This window comes from Otolemur garnettii, unplaced genomic scaffold, assembly GCF_000181295.1.
Source record: "Otolemur garnettii isolate 467f Iridium unplaced genomic scaffold, OtoGar3 scaffold00014, whole genome shotgun sequence".
Classification (NCBI taxonomy): Eukaryota; Metazoa; Chordata; class Mammalia; order Primates; family Galagidae; genus Otolemur; species Otolemur garnettii.
In genome coordinates this window covers 402,393-411,251 of record NW_003852409.1, presented here as the reverse complement: position 1 = coordinate 411,251, position 8,859 = coordinate 402,393, and positions in this window count along the sequence as shown.

The window sequence follows — 8,859 nt, the reverse complement described above, 5'->3', positions numbered from 1 at the left end:
AGACAGAGCCTCAAGCTATTCCCCTGGGTAGAGTGCTATGGCCTCACAGCTCACAGCAACCTCCAACTCCTGGGCTCAAGCGAGTCTCCTGCCTCCATCTCCCAAGTAGCTGGGACCACAGGTGCCCACCACAACACCTAGCTATTTTTTTGGTTGCAGCCATCATTGTTGTTTGGCGGACCTGGGCTGGATTCGAACCCGCCACCTTAGGTTTATGTGGCTGACGCCTTAGCCACTTGAGCCACAGGCACTGAGCCGAAGACAAGTCTTTATAGGTAACAACTTTAAATGCAAGCAAACAAGTTTTGTTGGAAAAATCTATCGATTTGTAGAGGGTAAGAGACCTGCCCAAAACACACAGCTCAATAATGATAGAATCTGGACTGTCCTGGCTTCCCACTACCCTCTCCTCTCCTCCATCTTGCTTGCAGGATAGAGGTCGTGGATGCAAGAAAACTACTTTCCAACCTTCTTTATAGCTTTGGGTGACCATGTAACTCATTTCTGCTCATGAGTGCCAGGAGGATTCTGCTTAACGGCTTGTGAGAAAGACTTAGCTCCTGATATAAAGAGATTAATAGGGTGAGTTCTCTCTCTGCCTTCCTTTCCTGCTTTTGGACTCTATTGACAGCAGATGTGGTGCTCTGAACTACTGCAGCCACCCTGGGACCACGAGGGAAGACATCACCAGCACTGTGCATGTGGTAAAGCATGAAGTGGCCTTTATTACATTGTTCAACTGCGGGACAACTCTGTGACCATCCACCTCTGAGCTTCCGGCTGCAAATTCCCACTTTAATGAGGGTGTTCTGTTACTTGCAGCTGAAAGAACATCCTTGATTAATTGAATTCTGAATTCTGGCCATCCATCTTGGCCTCTTTAAATACAGAATGTCTCCACGTATAACATTTTCCTGGTAGAATGCCTCTTAGTTTTAATACCCAAATTTCACAGAACATGTGTATCTTTCAATATATTACTTCAGCCAATATTAATAATGAAGAGATTTTTATTTATGACCTCAAAAACTCATCGTGACATTATTAACAAAACAATATATGAGGAAAAGTCGCAAGTTAGATTCCAACTCCAAGTGGTAAACCATCAGAATCACATACAAAGTTTTGAACAGTACACCAGAAAATGAAAAATGGGAGGGGCCTGTCGGATGGGGCTGCTGCTAAAAGAAGCCTTGCCAGTGCACACAAACAACTGCTAACAGCCCAATTTATCATGTGATGATGAGAAGAGATGTTTTAAGCATTTTTACATCCTCATGTAACAGTTTAAAATGTAAATAAAGGCATTTGATTATGTTGTAGTTATGTTTTAGGAAAATTTGCTTAAAGGTTTTGGGTTGACATGTAACACTGTATTCTCTTCCCATTTAAAATAATGACAAACAGACCTCTAGTCAGCACTTTTGTAGAAAAACGTCTGATTTTCAGGAATGGCTGAAAGTACAGATGCCTGTAATTTCATGTGGCAGGACACCCGAGTTCAAATTGTTTTAGAAATGCCTCTGCTGAAATACACATCCATACTCCTCTTGTATTAGGAATCAATATGATAATTGGCTGTATTAGGAGTTTCTGCTGCTTCTGCAGAATGGCAATTACTCATTTGTTTTTCATAAACTACTGAGCTATAGACCTGGCTGTGCACCACACCCACTTGAGGAGCTTTTCCAAAATGCATGTGTCCCACCCTAGACAAATTAATCAATCTCTGTGGGTGAAGCTCATGCGTGAGTATTTTTAAATTCCCCAGGTCATTCTAAACTATAGTCAAGTTTAAGAACCACTGTTCCAAACAACAAATTCCTCCAAGAATTTAGAAGTAGGTAAACATTGACATGACAACAAGAATTATAAAACGCACTAGTTGCCTTTCTATATTGGCTATCAGGAAGCTCAACAAAACTAAGGTATAACTCTTGTCCCTGGTTCTTACTTCAGTCATACTCTCTCCTTTCTCCAGACATCCAGTTGCTGCTTTTTAAAAATTTTATATATTTTTTAAAATTTTAATTCACTTGTATTGTAGTAAAATCCCAAATCTTCTGTGTCCTATCACAGACCTTATACCTACCCGTTCTCGAATCCATGACCACTCCCTCCCCCCCCCCACTCCCAAACAGGGTTTCATCTATTCCTGAAAGTCACACTTCATGCTTTGGCTTAATCTTTTTTTTTCTCCTTTCAGAAGTTTGATTGCCTTAAACATGTTCTGCAGTGCTTTAAACCTTGACTAATCCTATTTACTATGAATCAGGGATATCAACTATTAATGTGAATCTACTTTCTATAGCTAAAAAAAATTTTACTTTAGGAACAAAATATATTGCCTCATTGATGCCCGAGTTCATCAACCAGTTAAAATTTGTTGTGTTGTTCTTTTCATCAGCTCCGACAAAATGATATGGAATTAGACACCCTGTGAACTGTTTCTTTGCGCTAATGTGTGAGCTGCGCTTCACTAGAGGGAATAAAATAATCCACTGTCATTTTTGTTTTTATCATATTCATTTTTGGCAGAGAATTTATTCACTCTTCACTATATAGTTATTTATGTGCTACAATCTTGCGTTTCTGCATTCCCCAGAGAACGCACCATTAAAACTCTTAATGTGACACCTCATATTTTTTAGTAGACTAGAAAATAGTTACAATTTTAATTTAAATTGAAATGACTGTGTAATAGCTGGACAAATCAGTTTGCGATCCCCAGAGCTCTTAATTGTAATTCTCCATTGTTTTCTATGCATAAATTTCTTTTCCAAAGCGCTCATTTTGAAATATTCACTCATTTTGTTCAGCTGTTCTATACTCATTCCAAACTCACTTATTTAATAATTTTCTATGGTTAACAACTTCATGATTAAACTTTAATGTTAAATATAAATGGTTGAAATAATAGGCTTATTAAAGTGTTTAGAAAAGAAAGAGGATTCAACATTTAAAGAATGATAAATTTAAGTATCAAGTGTAGGAGAAGGAGAGATATTCTGGCCAATAACAAAGCAGAAACACAATTTTGCTAGTTTAAATATACATTTGGTACAGGTTGAGTAACCAGTAACCCTCGTTCAAAATGCTTGTAACCAGAAATGATTTGGCTTTCAGGTTTTTTTTGTATTTTGGGATATTTACATTTTACTTACCAGTTAAGCATCCTCAATCCAAAAATCCAAACTTCTTCAATGGCCATTTCCTTTGAGCATCACATCAGTGCTCAATATGTTTCAGATTTTGGAACATTATGGGTTTCAGACTTTCAGATTAGCAAAACTCAGCATGTCAGTACAAATGTTTATGTCTTCTCCAAGCAACAGGCAGAGACTTTTGTATAATTTAATATGATGACATCAACCTTAATATGATGGGATTTTGGGGAGAGAAGCTGCTGTTAGTGTTGTGGTCTAATCCACTCATTTTATGAATGAGGAACACAAAGTTCAAAAAAGGAAGTGATTATTTTCAAGTCAAACGATTTATCAGGTAAGACCAGACTTAGAGAAGAATCAGAAGTGAACTAAAAGGGAAAGAATTCTACTAAAGGCAGCCAGACATCCTCTTTCCAGGGTCCCCACAGCCACCAACACATGTCAGATTGAGTGATAACTTGTACCATAGCTTTCCATTGCTTATGTTTCCATTGCTTAGAGATATGTTTCAGGCTATTTGATTCTTAGTTTAAAAACAACAGCAACAAAAAACATACCTGAGATAGCAAAACCAGATTTTATCTTAATCCTGTCTGACAATGTTAAGAAGGTAAAAATGTCTCTAAGCAAAAGCTGGTGGGTGCTTCTCTAAGTCTCGAAGGGCCTGCTCAGCTCCCATGAATATTGTTTTCTGAGTAAGAACATCTATTCTTCCCCTTCATGCCACACACGAAACCCCCAGGACAGACACACACTGAAGGCCTAACGAAGGCTGACTGCTGAGCTGTCAGTGTACTTAATGAGGAAGATTCCAACCACTTAGAAAGGAGCCATGGACAGGTTCCAGGACATTGGGAATCTAAAACTGACCCTGCACTAACTGACTGTGACCTGGGTCAAGCCCATTTTCCACTCTCGGCCTTAATTTCCACATCTGCAGAATGAGTTAAGACTAAGGACCTACCCTTCCCTCTAATGTTCCATGGCTTCTAATTCCATCCCTTAACTCCATCTTCATGCCCTTTATTCAACATTTATTGAGCATCTTCAACAGCCAAGACTATGCTCGGCACGAAATAATGAAGTAAGACAATACCCCTGCCATCCAGGGACTCAGAGCCTACAGGAGTGAGACAAACAATATAGACTATGGGAGGTAAACAAGGGTGGATTTAGAAAAACTATGAAATTTCTGGCAAGGGCATTTGAGTGGATGGTCATGCCATTGTGCAAAATGGATAGAGTGACCATATAATATATCATATTAACTCAGACACTTTTTTTTTTTGGAGACAGACTCTCAAGCTGTTGGCCTGTGGCATCATAGCTCACAGAAACCTCAAACTCTTAGGCTTAAGTGATTCTCTTGCCTCAGCCTCCCAGGAAGCTGGGACTACAAGTTCCAGCCACAACATCCAGCTATTTTTTTTTTTTTTGGTTGCAGTTGTCATTGTTGTTTTAATTGGCCCAGGTCAGTTTTGAATCCACCAGCCTCAGTGTATGTGGTCGGCGCCCTACCCCCTGAGCTACAGGCACCACCAAACTCAGACACTTTTGAAGTAAAAGGTGGACTTGTTAATAATTATGCTGTCTACCACATTGACTATTAGAAAAATAATAATAATTACATGGGGACAAGACTTAAAATGAGATTATTCCAGGAAACCTGGGATGAATGATCACTCTAAACATGGGACCTACAGAAGAGAAAAGGAGGTCAGGTGTAGAGGCTCATGCCTGTAATCCTTGCACTGGGAGGCCAAGGTTGGAGGATCACTTGAGCTCAGGAGTTGGAGACCAGCCTGAGAAAGAGCAAGACCCCTGCTTTATTAAAAGTAGAAAAATTAGCCAAAAATTGTGGTGGGCGCCTGTAGTCCCAGCTACTCGGGAGGCTGAGACAGGAGGATCACTTTAGCCCAGGAGTTTGAGGTGGCTGTGAGCAAAGCTGAGCCACAACACTCTAGGGCAACAGAGTGAGACTGCGCCTCAAAAAAAGAAGAAGAGAATAGGTTTGGGGGAAAATAAGTTTGAGTCTAGTAATGCTGCCTCCTGGGTGCCTATGGACATCCAAATGGAGTAGTACAGTGGAAAGGTGGGCTTGGGGCATGGAACTTTGGAGAGAAATTGGGAGATTTACAGATTTAGGAATCATCAAGAACCATAAGACAGATGAGATCATCCAGAAAAATGTGAAGAATATGAAGAGAAGAAAGCCAATGTCAGAGCCTGAAATTAAGGGGCAGGAAAAAGAGGCTGAAAAGGAGACTGAGAGGAGTGGTGGGAATGGTGGGAAAACCAGAAGAGGATAAAACCCAAAGCAGAATGACCTGCAAATGGAGGAAGCAATCAGCAGTGTCAGAGGCCACAAAGAGAAACCACAGTCATGGATTCAGCAGGTCCCTGGAGAGTCTATCTCTGGTCAGTTTCTTCCACAGCCACACTACAATATCCCCTCTAAACCAAAAGGTGTCTCACCTTCCCTTTAAATCTAGTCCCAGCTACCTGGAGTCTGTTTTGTGCATCTGATAAATGGAGACAATATCTAAAAGCTTCAGAGTACAATCTAAAAGACCAAATTGCATTGTGAACCTGAAACACACTTTGCAAAATATAAATACTATACTGAGAACTTCACTCTCTCTCTCCAACCTAGTATCTTTTTTGTCTCCAAAATAAGGCAAATTCTCTTCATCTTCATCCTCCTTCCCATTGCCTTCAGTTTTTTTAGGTCTTACTGGTCTGGCCTCCATCTGACTTATTCTTTCAGCCAAACCCATGAGCACTGGTCTGAACTTCTTGCCTCCACTTCCCAGCTATTCTCTTGTCTTCCTAAGGTCAAGCCTCTTCTAGAAACTTCTTCCATCAAACTCTAGAAACTATCCCTGTCTCCTCCTTGATGGCTCCAAGGATCACTTCTCATTCCTCAGTCTCCTTGGTCCTCTGTAGCACCCAGTACTGCTGACTATCACTCCGCAAAGGTCTTCATTCTTGGCTTTGATGACTCGATGTTCTCTCTCCTATCTCTTTTCAACACCTTCACCTACTTTTCAGAGCCATGGTTTATATAATGGTTGAGTCCAACCACACTTTATCCTTAGCTCAGACCTCATAGTACCCCAGGGTTAGGAAGATGTTGAGCCATTAGACAGGGACCAATTTCCCCTTCCTACAGCCAAACCTTATTCTTGAACTTTCTATCAATAAACTCCTAGGGTTCCCACCCTATAACCTAACATCCAGGTCCTAGATCTTCAAGTCAAGAACCTCATAGAATTATTGCCTCTTAGGGTTCAAAGGGAACACCAAGAAATGTAGTTCTAATATCACCTAATCCTTATAATCCTTCTTCAACAGTCTGAGTGGAGGACACTCTCCTGCTTCTGTTGAGCACTCCAGGGACAGGGAACTTATCACTTTGATAGCAAGCATCTTTCCTCCCCAGATAGCTGGGGGCAGGGGGGATCCTACCTCATACTGACCCAAACTAGGCTTCTTACTACACTGATGCATTATTTGGTTGTTGTATACCTCAAGGGTCTACCCAGATGAAGTCAAATCCCTCTTGCACACATCTTCAGGTTTTTTAAGTTGCCTGTGCCATCTTCCCCTCAGTTTCTCTCTGTAGCCTGGTCACTTCCATTCCTTCCTACACTGCTCACATCACACAGCTTCAAAACCATTTATCTGAGTGTAACAATTTCCAGTAGTGAAGTGTGTGTGTGTGTATGTGTTAAGTGAACAAAGAGAAATTCTTCTAGTTTTTCTTTAAGTAGTTCCTTTTTGCAAACATCCGGGAACAATTTCCGAAAGGCAGCATGACATATGATGACATAGGAACAAGGTTATCCAGAGCCCAGCACATCAGACAGTCTGAAAAACCCTTAAGTGAAGAATGCTTGTCTCCATGAAACCTTGATAATTTAAAAGGGACAATGACTATCTGAAGCAGTCAAGGTCTCCGTTAAATTCAGCAAAGCTAGGCAACTGGAAGGGGGGCTTCTCATGCAAGGGGACCCTTTGGTCTTTAGCGACATCATTATCTGTGGGTTATTATCATTACTACAAATACTAATACACTTTTATTAAGCACTGGCAATGACCCAGGGCAAGTGAGTTTAAGTTCATATTATATCCATTTTCATTATCGAGAGAAAAGAGGAGAATGAACAAAGGACTATAATGTGAAATTCTAAAGTAGGAAAAATGAAAAAAGGTTAATTAAAAAAAAAAAACTCACAGAGTAAAGAGAAAGGCTCCAACTGTTCATGGTCAGGAGCTATGACGGATGGTGGATCTTGTCACCCTGGGCTTGTCCCTTGTGATTTCTTTTCATCTGTACCTCTAAAAAAAGATCCTCCTCTCAGCTAAGGACATGGCAGGGACAGGAGAGGGAGTGAGGAGAAGGGAGTAGACTTTTTATCTCAAGGGTCCCTTTTGGATCTGAAATTCTGCAAATCAATGCATCATAATTCTAATATCTAGCCCCAAACAAAATCAAATTTAACATCAAGTATATATTAAATGTAAAAATAAAAATATTAAATCCTGAGAGACACTCCTTTCCTCAAAGACCTGTTTTGTACCTCTGACACAAAAATATTGAAGTATTCCACTCTCACCTATAAGTACACTCTGGCCTTCTGGTTCACGTCTCTTAGAACAAATCTAAAAAGTTTACCATTACCACCAAACTTCTTTGAAGGTCTCCTATGAAACTACATCTTTCTGCTCTATAACTCTATGTTTAATAATTTAGATTAGGTTTCTACGCAAGTTATTTCTCTTCATCAAAATAATAGCTGAGGTTTTTCAGATGTATAAATCTGACCAAGTAGGTCAGCAGAGTAGACACCTAAATGTAGAGGAATTGTGTTGTTCAGGCCAGAGTGTCCTTGGAAAGAGTATTATATTTTGAGTGAGGTGTTCATAGCTACCCCATTGGGCCTACTTATTTTAGCTGATACTGGTCCACCATTTCAAATTATAGAACAACTTTTTTTTTTTTTTTGGCTGGGGCTAGGTTTGAACCCACCACCTCTGGCACATGGGGCTGGTGCCCTACCCCTTTGAGCCACAGGTGCTGCCCCTATACAACTTTGATGTTATTTGTGATGTCAGCTATGAGGACCTCTAAAATAGGTGGGTATGTGTTTGCATGTGTGTGCCATGTTTATATTATAGAAACAAGACTGGAAATAAGCAATGACTTACAAGGTTATTTAGCAGAACCAGGTCTGGAGTCTACATGATTGAACCCCCAAATCCAGTTCTCTGCTTGCTAAAGTACACAGTCTCACAGACAGTGATACAAAATACCACAGCTAGTCTTAGAGAATTCTTTACACTGCCTCAAAGTCGGAATCAGAGGTCATATCCCAGACCCTTCTTCTCGCAGGCTATAAGCAATAGGTATCTCTTGGAAAGCTGACTTACAGTATGAGGCTTGTGTAGAAAGGAGGCACCAAAACAGCCCCTGTATGAACATGTATGCTTGTGGGTGCTGCCCAGGTGTTTCTCACTGGGGTCCTAAGCACCCTGATAGCAGGATAATATATGTATTCTTTTTCATATCCCACTTAGTGCCAAGTATGAAGTTCAAATTCAATAAATGTTGACTAAATAAATAACTAAACAAAGTTAGGAGTCAAGAATGAATGAATAGGCTCGGCACCTGTGGCTCAAGTGGCTAAGG